The following is a 17698-nucleotide window of genomic DNA, read 5'->3' on the forward strand; positions in this document are numbered from 1 at the left end:
CAGCGAAGAGATTTAGTTGCAAAAATCTACGCCCGGGAAAAGCAGCGACCCCGACCGCCTCAACACTTCGGGGAGCGAATAGCCAGTCACGCGATTTGTGGGCATTTTGTTTTTTTTCTCTATAAAAGAGCGCAATTCGGGGAGATGTGGAGTAAGTAGTATTCCCTCAGCTCTCCGCACCCGCGCTCATTTCCCGCGAAACTTGTAAGGTGCAACGGCTGAATGTAGGGGAGCCACGTCCTATTGCATAACAAACCGCTCTCTTCTCTCTCCTTCGCCCTCCCTCCCCCCCTTGAAATGTTACGCGTCTCGTATATGCATGCTCATACTTCTCTCCCTGCGAAGTTTTAATTAGGCAGCCATGGTAACTCACTATTCTCCCGAAGCCTCCATTCCAGCATGATGCTGAGGTTTGTCAGGCACTCTGATCCTCGGGGAATCTGGGGGCAGCGTCTGCAGGGTTTTTCCCCCAGAATTTCGGCCGATTTGCAGCGCGAGGTTGCTTACCTTACTTACAACGTTTCCTTAGAAATAAGTAAAGGTCAGTGCAGTTCCTTTGCGATGATGCATCTCTTGTCAGCTCACTTCTGCGAGCTTGCAGAGGAACGATCCACTCTCGCAAGAGCATCTGCTGCAAGATAACACCAAGGAGATTTATATTTTTTTTTTAAAAAAAAAGAGGAAAAAAATCTTTACGGAGACCCCAACCACTATCAACGCCTGCTATTTTTTTTTCCTTCTTCCTCATTAGATTTCGCAGTCCAACATTTAATGCCTTCGTTGAGTCCGGAGGCAATTTCAATGCCAGAGTAACAGCAAGAAGCCACGCAGTCCTGGAAATGTCCTCATTTACTGAACTCCCTCCAATGAGATCTCAGATCTGATTAAAAAAATAAAATAAAACGAGGGCGGGTGGCTGTTGTAGGGAGAAAGGCGGAGAATTGGGGGGGGGGGGCTGCCCGTTTTCGGCAGTCCCGGTTTCAAACCTGGCTCCCAGAGCTGTTCACTTTGAAGCATTTTTTGTCGTCCTTCCCCAGTTTTGCAGACGGAGGACTCGGGGAAAAAAAAAAAAGCTGGCTTTTCTCCTACTTTAAGAAATGCACGAGAGAAAGAAGAGCGCGTGCGGCCAGCCTGTCGGCTGGTGCGAGCGGGAGTAGGGTTGTGTGAATGCGCGCACACGCGTGCGCGCGCGCGCCTCGCACCGGAAAAGGGACGGGAACTGCCGCTGGTTCTCCACTAGGGAGAGTTCGCGCGTTCCTCCGGCGCAGGGAGACTTGTTGAATTTAGAGCGAGCAGCCATTCAAACGAGGACCCTTCGTCGAAAAGGAGCGATGCCAAATGGCCGAGCGTCGGGAAATGACGGGCGATGGCACAAAACGGTTCAAAACTCTTGACTTGACTCTTTTAAAAACAACCACAACAACTCCGTTCTTATTGTTTGTCGGTAATACAATATAACCAAAGTACATTTTGGGGCTCCGTGGAAAGCTGGGCAAGGATCATTTGGGTTCTTGACCGGCTTGCCGAACTGAGGCAGGCTATAAAGAAAGATACGAAGAATACATCAAAATGCTGCATGTCGTAAGTGTGAGGTAGGACACAAAAGTGAGGCATGAAGAAAAATGCGTGTGTTAGTTTAGAACAGGGGTCTTTAAACTTGGCCCTTTTATGACTTGTGGACTTCAACTCCCAGAATTCCTCAGCCAGGTACTCTGGCTGAGGAATTCTGGGAGTTGAAGTCCACAAGTCATAAAGGGGCCAAGTTTGAAGACCCCTGGTTTAGAAGAAGAACAAGGAAATGGAAAATGTCAAACCACAAGTTCACCTGTGGGTCACATCCAATAAGCTAGCACACAGTTCAGTTGCAGCTAACCACATACATGGTACAGGAAACCTAGATGCTAGCAAAGAGGCAAGGTTGCAAAACAATTTAGCAATGCAAAGAGGGGCTAGAAATGAGCTAGAAGGGGGGCTGTAATTCATGTAACCAATCAGAGCTCGTAAGTTACATTTCCGTGTTTTGCTACTTTTGGAGACTATATATGTACTTGCTTTTCCATGACAAGGTGTTCAGACATTGCCTTTGCTTTTTGCTCTGAACCTTTTGCGCAAAATAAACCAAACTTCTTTTGATTCCAAGGTCTGAGTCTCTTGATTTTGCAACAGAACGAATAATGGAACAGCGGGACGGAAAGGAATGCAACTTCTCTACTTAACTTTACTAACAGCTAGGCAACCTGAGTTTGTTTAGTTTTGTATTATGTTTCCGTGTTTTATTTTGTGAAATTGTTTCTGTAGTGCTATGAGAAAGCTGCAGAAATCTCCACGCTGGTTGGACCAGTTTCATGTAACTTTAGAAAGTTCATATAGTTTTGCAGGACATATTGGAACCTTGGATACAGACAGCACATAACGAGTATTTTGAATAATTTGCAAGGATTACAATGCAGTGCAGACTCACGAGAGATCCAATGCTTATAAGATCTTATGTGGGATCCCTATTGCGCGTGTTATAGATCTGTTTTTTTTATACATAATTTATTCTGCTGACAGTTTTTAGACACAAGTGGCAAAATCTGTCCCAGGCCCCTATCCAACTCTCAAGTCTGCCTTAACTACATATTCAGGGAGCAACTGATGCGTGTTTTACTGCTAGGAAGCAATTGTTTACTTTGTCCCATGAAAGAACTATAATTCTCAGAAATTGCCTGGACTAGTCCCTTGCAGTTTTCTTGGCGAGATTTTTCATAAGCAGTTTCCGTTGCCTTTTCCCTAGGACTGAGAAAGTGACTGGCCCAAGGTCACACAGCTGCTGGTTTTGTGCCTAAGGCAGGGCTTGAACTCCTAGTATTTGATGTCTTAACCAATACACCAAACTGGCTATCATGCTTTCTTTACTCTTGTGCTAAAGTTACTCAGACTTTTTAACTGCATTAATCATAACCAGTAACCAGCACCATTAAATAGGAAGCAGAAAAGGCTGCCTTTTTTTAAGAATGGGAGATCTATGGAATATTTTTTTGGCCTGAACTATTAGTTGACTTAAATGTTTTCTAATTGGTTAGTTTTCATGACTTTTATATGAGCAAAACTCATAGTTTATGCCAGCTTTGATGCAACCTCCTCATAATTTCTCTGATGATTGCTGTAATATGCACTGATAGATTAAAATATGGATGAGTTGGATAACAGCTATCCTATTATAATCTGTTTATTAAATCTCTGCAAAGCATACATTGTCATTACTGCCTCATTCTAGCAATAAGACAAGATAGAGCTATATTTATTTTGCAAGGAACTAAATGATGCAGTCATCCCTAGTAACTGATACCATGGTTCAAAGATATGTTAACCTTCAGTGTTTACCATGGGTGAACAATAAAAGAAAGCTTTTTACATTGTCAGTTCTTGAAAATGTTTTCCATTGCAATTATATCATGAATAATTAGTTATCTGTTATCTTCATCTGCAGTCAGGCTACTAGATCTGAAAGGTGATATTTAATTTAATTTAATTAAAACCTACATTCTGGGAAGTAAAGAGTTACCAATGTGGTATGTTTGTAGAGAAGGGATTATTCAGTTAATGATAGTTTTAATAGTTAAGTTTTAGTATCATAACTACAACTGCAGTGTCAGAATTCAGTTTGTTTATAACCCATCTATACTGATCTATTCTTCATGCATTGCTGTATTGGCAGCCATCTTGCTTAATGTACAGGTTAATTTTGTTGGAGTGTTCATTTCCGCAGTGACGAAAGTGTGAAATTACTTAGTTTTGTTTAACTTGTCTCATAACTGGAGGTTCACTATACATCATGGACTAACAAACAAAGGTAGCAGATCTCTATTAATTTGGATGACAAAGCTATGTGCTTTACATTCCTTGTTCTACTAACCAGTGTAATTCTATTCTGTGCATGTGAGTGTATCTTAGATTTGGAAACCATATAGGTTCAACTGGGAAACTAAGCATCCAAGAGAACAAGCCAAGTCCCCAAATGCTGGAGAATTCCTGGAAGCCTTTCACATGTATGGAATAGAAATTGGAATAGATTGACCTTTTTTACCCCCAAAAAACCTTCCTTTGTTTCCTTGCATGCAGCAGCAGCGGCAGATTGCGAAGGAAAAACGGCATGGGGCTGGGAGTCAGGTAAGGAAAGAAAGGCAATTTCTGGGGGGAGCAAGGATTTCTTTCCTTGTTCTGAGGCCTCTTTCCACTCAGATGCATTGCTCTTGCCAATGGCCCAACCGCCCACTTCAGTACCCTCCTGCCCCGAGCCTCTGCGCTTCACCTGCTGCTTTGGTGACTCTGTAGGCAGAGATGCGAAGTACTCTTTTCTGTCAGAGCCACCGAAGCTGTGTTGAATTCCTGCGGTGAGGGGGTGGGAAGACCTACTATAAAAATGTCATTTCCTCTGCTAACTAGAAATTATTTAATAATTCTCACCAATCTTGCACGTAGTACATCTTTTCCCATGGTACTTGGGCAAATGTAATATGCTTTTGAGGGATGAAACCACTCCTGCCCTTGGATCATTACAATGCAAGGCTAGGGTAGGCTAGTCAACACTAATACCTGAACAGAACTGCAATAAATCTCTGTCATGAAATACGTCTTTGTATCCTTGCCCTCCCACTCACAATGTTCATTCTGTGCTGGAATTGGCCTGTAATTCCCATTAATTTTTCCTACTGTCACTTATGCACACATACATCATTCACACCAATAAGTCATAACTTATAATAGTCATGTGTCTTGCAATTTTTACAAGGTATGTACATAAATAAGAACCAAAGTTTTAATTCTGATTTTCCTATATATTTATTCTTATTTAACAATGTTGAAAATAGTACAGTCTGTGAGGGAATTTGCCCACTGGTGCAGGTGTAAGAATGCTGGATGGCCAGTATATTCCTCTCTACCCATAGAAATGAATATTGGAATATGTTGTTGGACAGTTTATTATGTCTTGGGTGCCTTGTGCCCATAATTGATGTGGTAGTACTTCAATGGAATGGAATGGAATGTCAACACTAGTTCAATCTGGTATTACCTTCACTGTCATGTTTGCAAACCAAGCTTATCATTAGCCTTATCACTACGTTCACACAGGTTACTTTTTTTTTTAGCATAGTTGCTGTTAGTATGTTCAACTTCTGTCTGTCCTTTCATATTTTATCTCATATTTTATTAAGATACCATTCCAATAATGAACTACTCTTGTACTTGTGGAGGTCTAATATGTTCATGTTTTTATTTGTTTTCTATTTAAATTAGCAAGCTGTCAATATTCAAATGATGTGCATTTAAATATTATCTTGACCACTTAGTATTTGCCTTCTATTACAGTTTAAACTACTTTCACAGTTTGTGATGTAATCATAAGCATAAAAATGTTATCAAGACTGCTCCAGTTTCAGTAGGGCCATTTTGATTTCATGTCAAGATTTTTGGCTTCGTTAAATTGGAAGAAAAGAAATTCTGTCAGATATTAGCTGTATTTGGCTGTTCATTTCTGCAATCATCTGGGATCAGCAACTTTATTAGATGTTTTGTTGAAAGTAATTATTTTCATATTACTGAATTGCTGCTGTTAAATAAACTGTGGGTTTGTCTGCTGTGCAAATGTAGTTGCAGTTCCTTGTTTTACATTACTGCAGTCTTCCTGCAGTTGGATATGAAAGTAATATGACTGTTATTCTGGATACTTTTCTTAACTGAAAATAGCTATGATCTAATTCATTCACAGTTATATTACCTTTCTATAAGTTATCGGGAATCTGACTGCTGGTTCCTAACTAGTCTGTTAAATACACAGCATTCGTAATTGTCACTAATTATCAAGACATTTTCAGTTTCGGAACAGACAGAATATCTAAAAAACTAATTTAAAATCCTAGCAATAAGACACAATAGCAATTACAGGTAGTCCTTGCTTAGCAACTGCCTTGCACAGCAACAGCTCACAGTTAAATGGTGTTGAAAAAATAATTGCGACCAATGCCCACATTTATAATTTTCATACTGTCTCAGTCAGGTGTTTGCCATTACAGTTAGACAGTATGCATTGCCCTGTGTAAAATCATTAGTACAGTTGCTCTTAGCAACCTCTTTGTTTAATGCAACCAAGGATAGTAAATATCCTGGACTTTAGCAAAAGTGGTAGTCCCATTAGGAGAGTCTGCCCAGCAGCTAAGTGGAACCTGATTTTAGAGGGCTTGGAGTGATTTCCCTGACGATTTGGTTGGCAGCTATTTGATGACTGGCTGATATGTGAACATGGAGGTGTTCAGAGAATTAGATAAAATTAGTTGAATAATGGGCTACATGAAATGAAGTAACTGAATTAGAGTGATAGTGGTAAAAAAACACTAAAATAGATGAAAGTAATAACTAACAATGGCTCAGATTCCAACCTACCCAAAGGTGATAAGACTAATGGACTGTCAGTTCACATTAGTGTTTCTTGCACAGTCACGTGTAGAATGACTATGTCATGTGGCACTGGCCATTTTGTTTTGGCAGGTGTGACATGGGATGCCATAACTATTCATGTGTACCTTCCCCTATTTTTTCTCCATGCGTAAGTACCCTCATTTGCATTAGGCATGCTAACAATCCACATGTTGGATTCTAGCAGGACATGTTTAATCATGTACTTTTTTCATGTACTGGGCATTCACTTTGTCGCTTTGGAGACAAAACATGAACTTTATGATGTTAATTTTTATCACTTTGAGGGCTTGTTGGACAAGTGCATTCTGGTAGCTAATAGATGTAGCAAGGGAATCCAGGTAGAAATTTTTAGAGAGAATGTTACTGTTGTTTCTGATGTACCCTTAGAAGACGGTCATGAACCTTTCTCTCTGCAAGATCACAATGTGGTACAAAGTTTCCCTTGCTTCACAATTCCCTAGGCTTATGAGCTCCCAAGCTTTGTCATTATCAGTATTTGAATGCTTAATGCATAGTACTATAAGGGTTAGTTCTCAGCCTGATTATAATTCAGGATATGGTATTTTAAATAAGCTCCTGCTACATATACATTATCCATAAAATGAGTCTTCCTCTCCAATTCATACATTACAGAAGGCTCTGCCTTTCATGTCCTGGCTTCAGCAAAAGGACCAAATGTACATGCAGCCCCCCTCCCTCAAGATGCATTGCAACGCATTGGATTATGTACAAGAGTTGCAGACGGAGCCCACGCTTGGTGGAGGGTTTGGTAGCAGTGGGGAAGTAAGGGAGAACTTCAAGGAGAGCACTGGGCCTAATAGTTGGGAGTCGTGCGATTGCAATGAGGCTTGTGGAAACAAAAAAAGCTGGGCACATAGGGGACCCATTGCTTGATTGAAAAGCAACAGTGGGAGAACGATGTAGAGGCACGAGGAGAGTACAGGTATAGACAAAAACAGGAATAGAGTTGGGAAAGGAGAATGAATAGTGTTCATGCGCACAATGAGATGCAAAGCTGAGCCAAACAGTCCCTAAGTTAAAAACATACTGAATGCTATGAAAAAGCCATAGGCCTGGTCAAGAATATGCTGGGGTCAAGTCAAGCTCATAGTCAGGAGTAAGAAAGCACAAAAGCGTAGAGCTAGATGGCAAAATTACTTCCTGGAACAGGACAAACCCTGCACAGTTTTAAATCCTTTACCTGCTGAGCTCACACAGCTGAAGCTTTTCTTGCTCAGTGATTGCCGATAATGAGGCACTTGGCTTGTGTGAGGAATCTGTGGGATGCCACTTACTTGCAAAGTGCTGATTTTGATGGTGCACTGGGCCTTCAGATGGAGAGGAGATTTCCCCCTGCTTTCTTGCGCTTGAGTTGGTGAGGGAGGCTTTGGTGCTGACTGAAGGGCTTGAAAAAGCTTTCATGATGGTGTAGGAGGGGCTTGCCTTGGTGAATCTGTGGGCATAGCACTTGGCCTGAATCGCCCAGGGAATTGTACCTAGCAAAAAATGTGATATCATTTCTAATTTAATTTCTAAAATTCTCTTGTATTTTTGTTTTTTGAACATTCTTTTTATATGTAGAATTCTCCAAAGCTTTGGATTTTTAATCAGTTGCTTTATTGCCTTTTCTCTTTCTGTGATAGTTTATTCCGTGGATTTTTAAGATCTGGTATTGTTTGTTATTTCTAATGCAAGAATGCCCCCTCTGAAAAACGGCATAGTATCTACATAGCTCGTAAATCCCCAACAGAAATTGAAGGAGCACGTGAGATTCAAGAAGACAGGGATGTTAATGCAAGAATGAATGATAAGTAGAAAGTTGACAACCTTGTGTGATTCCTTGTTCATTTGAAAGTCTATTGTTCGTATTCTATTAGCTGTAATACTTGCTGGTTGCCCTTTGTATGTACTTTTAACCCAAGCTTTGAATTCTTCCCTAGAGTTAATGTTGTTCAATATGCTATTAGAAATGACCATTATAAATTATCAAAGGCTTTTTTTTACAGCCAGAAAAATTAATACATTTTTTTCTTTTTTATTTATATGGCCTATTGCATTTTTTGATACATCCTATTACATTTATTATAAAACTGCTATTACCTTAATATTCTTTTGAATTTAACTTTTTGGTTGATATGTCTAATATCCAGGACATATTTCTTTAGTCAGTCAGCAGGTATTGTTGTGAAAAAAAATCTATATTCAGCAGCACGATTGGTGTATTTAATTTAATTGTGGTTTCTTTTGCTCCTTTCCCTTCTTTATGAATCAGGGTTATACCTGATTATGGAACATTTCTCTTCCCATATTGATGGTATCATCTTTGTTTCTGTAATTTCATTTATTGTGATGTCAATTATTTTAAAAGTTTCTCCTCAAATTCTTTGCAATGTTAATTTAATTTTAATTTATTAATATTTCTATACCGCCCTTCTCCCAAAGGACTCAGGGCGGTGTACAGGGCAAGAATAAAACACAGAGATTTACAAAAAATAAAAGATAATTAAATACATGCCCGATTAAAAATACAGTTAATACATAGTAAAAAAAAACCCCAATAAAAATAGTAAAAAAACCCACCAATCCCCCCTCAGGCCAGGCCGGCTTGCTCGAACAAGTATGTTTTCAGATCGCGGCGAAAGGAGCGAAGATCGGGCGCCGTCCGGAGCTCAACCTGTAACTGGTTCCATAGCTCCGGGGCGCCCACAGAGAAGGATCTCCCCCTGGGGGCCACCAGTCGACATTCTCTGACCGGTGGCACCCTGAGGAGACCCTCTCTGTGGGAACGCACAGGGCGGAGGGAAGTAGACGCCGGCAGCAGGTGTTCCCTAAGGTACTCCGGACCCCTGCCATGTAGGACTTTAAACACCATTACTAGCACCTTGAATCTCACCCGGAAGACAACTGGTAACCAATGCAGCTCACGGAGCAGAGGTGTGACATGGGAGTATCGGGAGACTCCCAACACAACTCTCGCGGCTGCATTCTGTACTGTTGAATTATCAGCCCATCGGGATCAGGGGAAGTGTATTTTAATATTAGTATTTAAAATCTGAAATTGACTAATGCAACAGTATGTGAGTTAGAAAATAACATAACTTTTTCAGGTTTGCTGTTTTGTTCCAGACAAATAAAATATACAGGACTGTTGAAATAACTCAATACAATATTTTCTTTTCCATGAAATGCGTCAGATAGTTGTTGCTTTCTGAGATCAAAAACAAACTTTCATTTGTTATGTAGCTTCCATATTTAAATGTCAGTTAAACATACAGAAAATTTCAGTGTCTTATAAAAAGGTAAAGGTTCCCCCACACATGTGTGCTAGTCGTTTCCGACTCTAGGGGCCAGTGCTCATCTCCGTTTCAAAGCCGAAGAGCCAGCGCTTGTCCAAGGACGTCTCCGTGGTCATGTGGCCGGCATGACTAGATGCTAAAGGCGCACGGAACACTGTTACCTTCCCACCATAGTGGTCCCTATTTTTCTACTTGCATTTTTACGTGCTTTCCAGTAACAGGCGCTCAGGATTCGACCCGCCAAACTGCCGACCTTCTGATCGACAGGCTCAGCGTCCTAACCCACTGAGCCACCGCGTCTTATAGTTATGTTTATATCAGTAGTTCTCAAATTTTGCAGTTCCACATAACTTTTAAAATGATAAATATGAATGACTTTAGATGAATGATTTCATTAGCAGAAATAAATATACTACTTTTAATCGGTATTTAATTTATATATCATGTAGGTTCTCAAACTACAACTATGTAATGTTGGCATGCGCAGGAAAAATGAGAAGTAAAGTCAACAGCAGCTTTTGATAATGCTCCCATTGTGCCTGTGCCAGCCTGATCAGGTGTTTTTTTTTAATCATACCTCCCTCTGTTCAGAAGTTCTGACCTAGGAGTTAAGAATCTCTGATTTGTTTCCTTAAGAATATTGTTAACCACTCTGTACATATAGTATAATATAGTTTTAAGTTTAAAATCATGCAAATGGTTCTTAAACTTTCCAATTAAAGTATTTACAGCATTGAGTACTTTTTATCCAGTGGTCTTCTCCTGCAATGTCTCGTCCATGATAAATTTTGTCTTTGGTGCAGATGCATGAACAAGTAAACACTCCCATAGGCTTAATATCTGTTAATAATATGTTAACAATTTCTTCTCTAATCTCAAATTACTTTATTAAAAGGAATAATTTTAGTAGAGCTTGGGGATGTTACCTGTTCAGTGAATTCTGTAGATTGTGTTTAAAATGAACTATTCTACCTATAAATAACACATGTAAAATAAGTTTCTACATCTCTGGTGCTTTTATTCAAAGGAAACTATATAAATAGTACATTTTTCATTTACAATATATTTAAATTTCAGTGGCAATCAAGGCAGCACTATAGATTAGGGCAGGGGTATCAAAACTGCTGGTCCGCGGACCAGACGCGTCATCAGGAAGCCGTGCCCACCCCATTGCCAGCAATGGCAAAACCGTCCTAATACATTGCACGACGCCACGTGACATTGTGAGTTTGACAAGTCTGCATTAGGGTATTAAAGTTTGCTTCTTTATATTACAGATTTTGTAACTCCATTCCTGGAATATTTAAAGGATTCAGAAGAATGTCACACCTAATTTTGCAAAGTCATAGAATAGTTTAGCTGGAAATGATTGTAAGAATTATCTAATACAACTCTGCAATTAAAGCATCCTTAAGTATGATTGCCAGCCTCTTCTTTAAAACTGTAAAAGATAGAGAATCTGCAATGTCCATAGGCTGTTCAATCTTTTACAGGTCGTATGGTCAGGAGCCTTTCCTTATATTTAAGCAAAATCTAAGTAGCTGCAAATTTTAGCCATTATTTCTGATCCTTTGTTCCTGACATCTTCCATATGGCATCCTGTTTGGTATCTGATCTATAGTGTCTAAACTTTACTTCCCTCTTTGCAAACTTTTCAACTGTAGTGGGGAAGATGAAGACTAGGCCAGTGGTGGCAAACCTTTTAGAGACCGAGTGCCCAAAACCCACTTGCCTGCCCACCTGCTCTGCCGTCTGTCCCTGCTCCACCCCCACTCCGCCCCCTGCTCCACTCTGCCCACTTGCAGGGTCACCCACCGCCTGCTGATCACCCAGGCAGCCCTGTAGCACCATGGCAGCCACGCCCTCCACTTGCACCCAGCAGCATCATCAGCATGCTTCGGGGCATGAAGGTGGAGTCTTGTCCCTGCTGCCTGGCTGCCATGTTCTTCGCTGCACTGCTCCACACAGGCCACGCCTGAGGTTGACTCTCCGGGGCGGCTTCTGGTGAGGAGGGGGCCGCAGGGGGAGTCGGGGCTGGGGCAATGGCACACATGCCCACAGAGAAGGCGCTGAGTGCCGCCTCTGGCACATGTGCTATAGGTTCACCACCACTGATCTAGGCCAAGAACTGACAATCTTCTTTCCCATAGGGGCCATAGGGCACCCCACCACAAGTGCTATTTCCTTCTCCTCAGGCTGAGAGCTTATTCTCAATCTCACTGGCACGGGGTGACTTTTGCCCTGCCCATATTGAGTAAGTTGGTAAAACAATCACTAAAGTGGCTGCCCAGAGAGGCAATGAGCATTCATAAGAGCAATGGAATGGGCAGTTGTTCTTGCCTTCTGTTGTGTAGACTAAGCTATTTCATGCATTACAAAGAAACTTATATTTCATTTGAAACTTTCAGGAAAATTCCTTTATCACTGAAGGAGAAAATTATCTTAGTGATTTAGTGCCAGTTCATTAAATTTTGTAAATCTCTCTAGTGGTCTAGGTACTAAGTATGTTGCATTTTCCCCTCTGCCTTAGCAATGGAAGTGCTAACAAAGGGCGCTGATGCATAAAGTTATAAAATATTGTTAATCGGTTATGGAGGAAGATTGACAAGAGTTGTCAATGAAATATTAAGTTAATCAGTTATGGAGGGAGATTGACAGAGTTGCTTCTCAGTTACAGGATGCAGTTAGCTAATTTTATGGTCAGTCATACATGCAAAGGGAATTCTTCAAAGAGTCAGAAAGTATTTATTTAAATATTAAATATTTCAATATTACATTAGGAAATAGCATTATACAGACTCAAATTGAGGTGAACTTTCTTTCTCCTTGGAAATAATTTGGTCCTTTTGCCTCCTAACTTTTCTCATGTATGATTTTTCTAAAAAAAATACCAATAATAAATCTTTCAGAAATCCAGTGATGTATTGCCTTGAAAAGGGACCAGGGATAACATGTTCCCATAATATGACATAATATTGAATTTGCTGATCATTTTTTAAATTCAATTTATATTCATCCCTGTAGTAGAGATGGATCTTGATTTGATATTAAGGAAATAAATTGGAAATGTTAAAAAAAATAGGAACAATATCTATTTGAAAAAAGGAACAGAAAACAAATAATGTTTTTACTGAATTGGGTTTCTTTATCTTCATACAAAACTGTATTTGAAAATGGTAAATAGAAAAAATGCACAAAACAATTGTTCATAATTTGTCAATCAGCATATTTTGTTGATTATGTTAGAACAAAGTATTGCAAGTTGATTAAACCATCCCTCTGTTTTTTCTACTTATGAACCTCTGAATTTAATTATGGAAATGATAATAAATACTTTAGAAATTACTGCAGGAGGGTTTTCATAGCAAGAATTTAGTATTTAAAAATATCCATGTTCTTTCTTAACTAAATTATAGGCATTGTTTTCAATTTCTATTTTAAACTGTAATGCCATTGACATCTGTTTTTATCTTATAAAGAAAGACTGAAGTAAGAGAAAAGTCACTCTTTAAAAATATTGATGTAAAAATATTAGAGCAAATAAAAATATTCAAAACACATTTAAAGATATTACTCCCATACGTATTCATTTATCTGAAGATTCCTATGTCACATATTTTCAAAAGTAAGAGTGCCAAAACATTTACTTTTAAAAACTTGTGGACTGAGGATTAAGAGTTTTAAAATATTCTTGTTCACAAATTTTGGGGGTGCGAGGAACTTAACAGTGGAAACCACTATGTGCTGACTTAGAAATTTTATTCAGCCCAGCCATTGGAATTATAATTCTGTCTCTGCTGAAGTTGAGTAAAATGGCTGCCAACAGTTACGGAATCCAGATTTTTCAGCAATTTTTGCTCCAGGGTTTCCAGATCAGTATTCCTTGAGACACAATACATTTTGGGTTTCCGGTTTGCGCTCGCACCGCTGGTGGATGTGAGTGGAGAGCTTTCCTCCCTGCCGCCCAGTTTTCCTTCGTTGGAAGACCCTGAAAGTCTCCGTGGAGGGGCGACGACCATGAGGAGGCCCTCCAATTGATTGCGGAGGGGCAGCAGCCCCTCCATTTGATCCAGAGCAGCTCCTCTGGACCGACAAAGAAAACATGGCCCATCATCAAGACATACCAGCCAAAAGCCAAAAGCACTAACAAGCACAAAGAAAGCAACGGGGAGGAACTGGGTGAGAAGCTACCTTTCTTATTCCCCCAACTACTTTCCTGTGGGAGTGTTTTGAAAATTTCTCTCCCCCCCCCACTTTGGAATAGTGGCATCTGCCTACTTGGGGATTTAAAGCTTTGAAAAGAAAAGAAAAATATAACTAAATTAAACAACTAAAAAATTGGACTTACACCTTTTAGATATTTGGGGTCCCAAAAAGTTCCTATTTCTACGAGGACCTATTACCCTATCTACTTGTTAAGCTGGAAAAAAAGAGGAAAAATTACTGGATAAAAGCTTAACTGGAGCTTGGAAAAGGATTTTATATGCTACTAAGGACATCTTGTGGCGAAGCCTGGAACAGCAAGGAAATTTACCTTTTACTGTGAAACCTGGCTACAGCCTAGCTGACCTTGGCATTATCTTTAAAAAGATAAGAATTTGAAACAGCTGGTGGAGAAAACTCCCAGAAATAGTGGAGGTGGACATTCACTGACTTTTATTAAAAATAGCCTCCACTAAAGAACTATCTGTAAACACCTTAGAAATGGAGGAATACTATCCACAACTTAACTATAAACTTACACTTGAAACAATCCTTGAAATTACTGAGCAGATGAAATCCAGACTGAAAGACAAAGGTGCCAGCCTACATTTACAAAATGAAGCCCTGATTTCAACTGACGAATCTACAATCCAAAAAGCAACAGAAGAGGAAGAAATTAATATCAAGACAGAGGACTTTAAAGAACAAGTACAATCTACTGAGAATCTCGATAGCCAAACCTTGATCTCAACTATAGTACCTGCAACCCCAAAAACAACACAAACTGAAGAAAACAACACTAAGATGGAGGGTTCTAAAGACTTACAACTACAACATACTGAAAACGTAGACAACTATACAACAACTTCAACTCTGGACATGACCTCTCACCCAAGCCAGATGAAACTGGAAGAAGAAGACCAGACTGAACTGTTGACAAATATACTGATCCAAACATGGAGACTTGAATTACCAGAGCAACAATTTAATGATGACAAAGGGGCCAGTTCCTTTGAAAAATTGACAACTGGATGGTCTCCCTTGATTCAAATAATGTGTAGGAATGAAGGACGATCCATTTGAGGATTTAAAGGCACTTGTATGGAAGCCTGCTTGGCACAAAAAGAAAACCAGAGTTAGACCATCTAAAAAGATGGTTTTTTCTTTTTTCCCCTTTTTTATCTATAATGGAAGAGCCTAAAGTTTTACTTAATAGGTCAAGGGGAGAAAGATATTATTTGATTTAATATTTAGGATTTAGACTTACAAGGGAAATTAAAATTAGGTATTAGAATATAGTTCTGACTTATAATATGGAAGTTGGATTGAGACAATAAAGCAGACATGTCAAACATAAGGCCTGGGGGCCGGATGCGGACCGCGAAGTGGTTTCATGCGGCCCTTGAAGCCATCCTGGAAACAGTGAGGAAACGGCCCCCACTGCCTTGGCCCTGGCCCAGAGACCCTCCTTTTGACAGAGACCCTCAGATCTGTCCCACTCCTGCCCAGGCCCCCATAGGCACCCTTGATGCGAATGATGTAGAGCTGGCCATGCCCACCCAGTAGGCCATACATACTCTAGCCATGCCCACCCAGTAGGCCACACCCACCCAGGCAATACCCACCCGGCCCCCTGAGGGCAACTGCAATGCTGATGCGGCCCTCAATGAAATTGAGTTTGACAGCCCTGCAATAAAGGATACTTTGTTAGTAAGTGATGATGTACTAGGATGACAAATATAATAATAATAATAATAATAATAAGAAGAAGAAGAAGAAGAAGAAGAAGAAGAAGAAGAAGTAGTTGGAAGGGACCTTGGAGGTCATCTAGTCCAACCCCCTGCTCAGGCAGGAAACCCAGTCTCTTCTTAAAAACTTCCAGTGTTGGAGCATTCACCACTTCTGGAGGCAGGTTGTTCCACTGGTTAATTGTTCTAACTGTCAGGAAGTTTCTCCTTAGTTCTAGGTTGCTTCTCTCCTTGACTAGTTTCCATCCGTTGTTTCTTGTCCTGCTTTCAGGTGCTTTGGAGAATAGCTTGACTCCCTCTTCTTTGTGGCAGCCTCTGAGATATTGGAACACTGCTATCATGTCACCCCTCACCCTTCTCTTCATTAAACTACACATACCCAATTCCAGCAGCCGTTCTTTATATGTTTTAGCCTCCAGTCCCTCAATCATCTTTGTTGTTCTTCTCTGTACCCTTTCTAGAATCTCAACATCTTTTTTACATCGTGGTGACCAAAACTGGATGTAGTATTCCAGGTGTGACCTTACCAAGGCATTGTAAAGTGGTATTAGTACTTCACGTGATCTTGATTCTATCCCTCTGTTAATGCAGCCTAGCACTGTGTTGGCTTTTTTGGCAGCTGCAGCACACTGCTGGCTCATATTGAAGTGATTGTCCGCTAGGACTCTGAGATCCCTCTCACAGTTACTGCAAATATATTTCACAAAATATATCTGTGAAATATATTTGTGAAATAAAATAAGTATGTATTTAACTAAGCAATATGTGTATTTTAGATATAACTATTATGTAATGAAATAGGGGAAATTTGGGTTACCTGAAAGTTAAATACTATGGATCTTAAAGGCTAAATTAGAGCACTGTAATTGAAAATTGGTAAAATCTTAAAAACAGGACATGATAACTATAAGTAAAAATATATTGATAAGTATCTTAACTGATTGTGTTATAACTAGAAATGTATTAATTTGATTGTGACATAGTAATTATGGGAAACAGGGAATTTTTAGATGATTTAACCTGAGATAGGTACAAATGATTTTATTACTGGACTATTGCTTTCTAAACATTTTGATATTTTGATGTAAAATTGGAAAATTAATAAAACTTGTTTTTTTTCTTTAAAAAAAGACAATACATTTTGAAATACATTTCTAAAGGAAGGAAATGATGTTAAACTGGGTGAATTGAGGGCATAATTGTAAAAACTGAGATGATATAATACTTTAAAAATACAAGAAATTGCAGCAGAGCTACTGATATCCCCCAAAATTTGCAAGAGGCAAAAGGCATCTGCTATTGATAGCCTTTGGTGCAAAACTATTAATATTTTTTTTTCCAATTCCAAATCATGTGTGTCTGTGGCGGGGAGAGGTGCAGATTCTACTGCATATCTGTGCACAGTTGTAAAAGTGCACATATCAGTCCCAAATGTAGAACTGTAAAAAATTGACAACTTTTTGGTCTGAATATATGAAGATTTTGAATGTCATTTAAAGTTCACATTCAAACAATCATAACATTCCTTATTGTTTTTTGTTTCAAGAAAAATGCTGAAATACTCATAATATCGAGACAAATTTTGTCTTTACTGTAAATATTGAGCTACATTTTAAAAGGGGTGGTAAAAGTAACCCGTACCAGTTTTATCCTATTTAGAATTCAGGTAGTTGTCAATTTAGGTTTACAATTGGGATTGGAATTTCTGTTATCAGAATGTCCCTCATTTGCATCTGTCTTTACACAAAGGGGAAAAACAGTCCAACCTATCAAAAACAGTACCATAAAAACAGAGTAGAAACACAAGTTAAGATAGGGAAGAAAATGGTAAGTGAGCATCTGTCCAGCCTAGATGAGTTCAAATCACCAGATCCAGATGGATTATTTTATTTATTTATTTTATTTTAATTCCATTTATATCCCACCCTTCTCCGAAGACTCAGGGCGGCTTACAAGCTTAGCAGTTACACCCCAAGGTTCTCGAGGAACTGG

The 17698-nt window shown here is 39.5% G+C and overlaps 2 protein-coding genes across 5 annotated transcripts in view; one reads left to right on the plus strand and one right to left on the minus strand.

The window, feature by feature from the left end:
- The window catches only part of INSYN2A (inhibitory synaptic factor 2A), a 106098-nt gene extending 105153 nt beyond the window's left edge, over positions 1-945 (minus strand). For both annotated transcript variants that reach the window (XM_083364108.1, XM_083364107.1), the window contains exon 1: positions 508-945. The gene's annotated coding sequence lies outside the window, so the exon portion shown is untranslated. The remainder of the gene's footprint in view (positions 1-507) is intronic.
- Positions 1-17698, plus strand: part of DOCK1 (dedicator of cytokinesis 1) — a 455801-nt gene that overhangs the window by 217573 nt on the left and 220530 nt on the right. The gene's annotated exons all lie outside the window — the stretch shown is intronic.

The sequence above is a fragment of the Vipera ursinii genome, assembly GCF_947247035.1.
Source record: "Vipera ursinii genome assembly, chromosome: 5".
Classification (NCBI taxonomy): Eukaryota; Metazoa; Chordata; class Lepidosauria; order Squamata; family Viperidae; genus Vipera; species Vipera ursinii.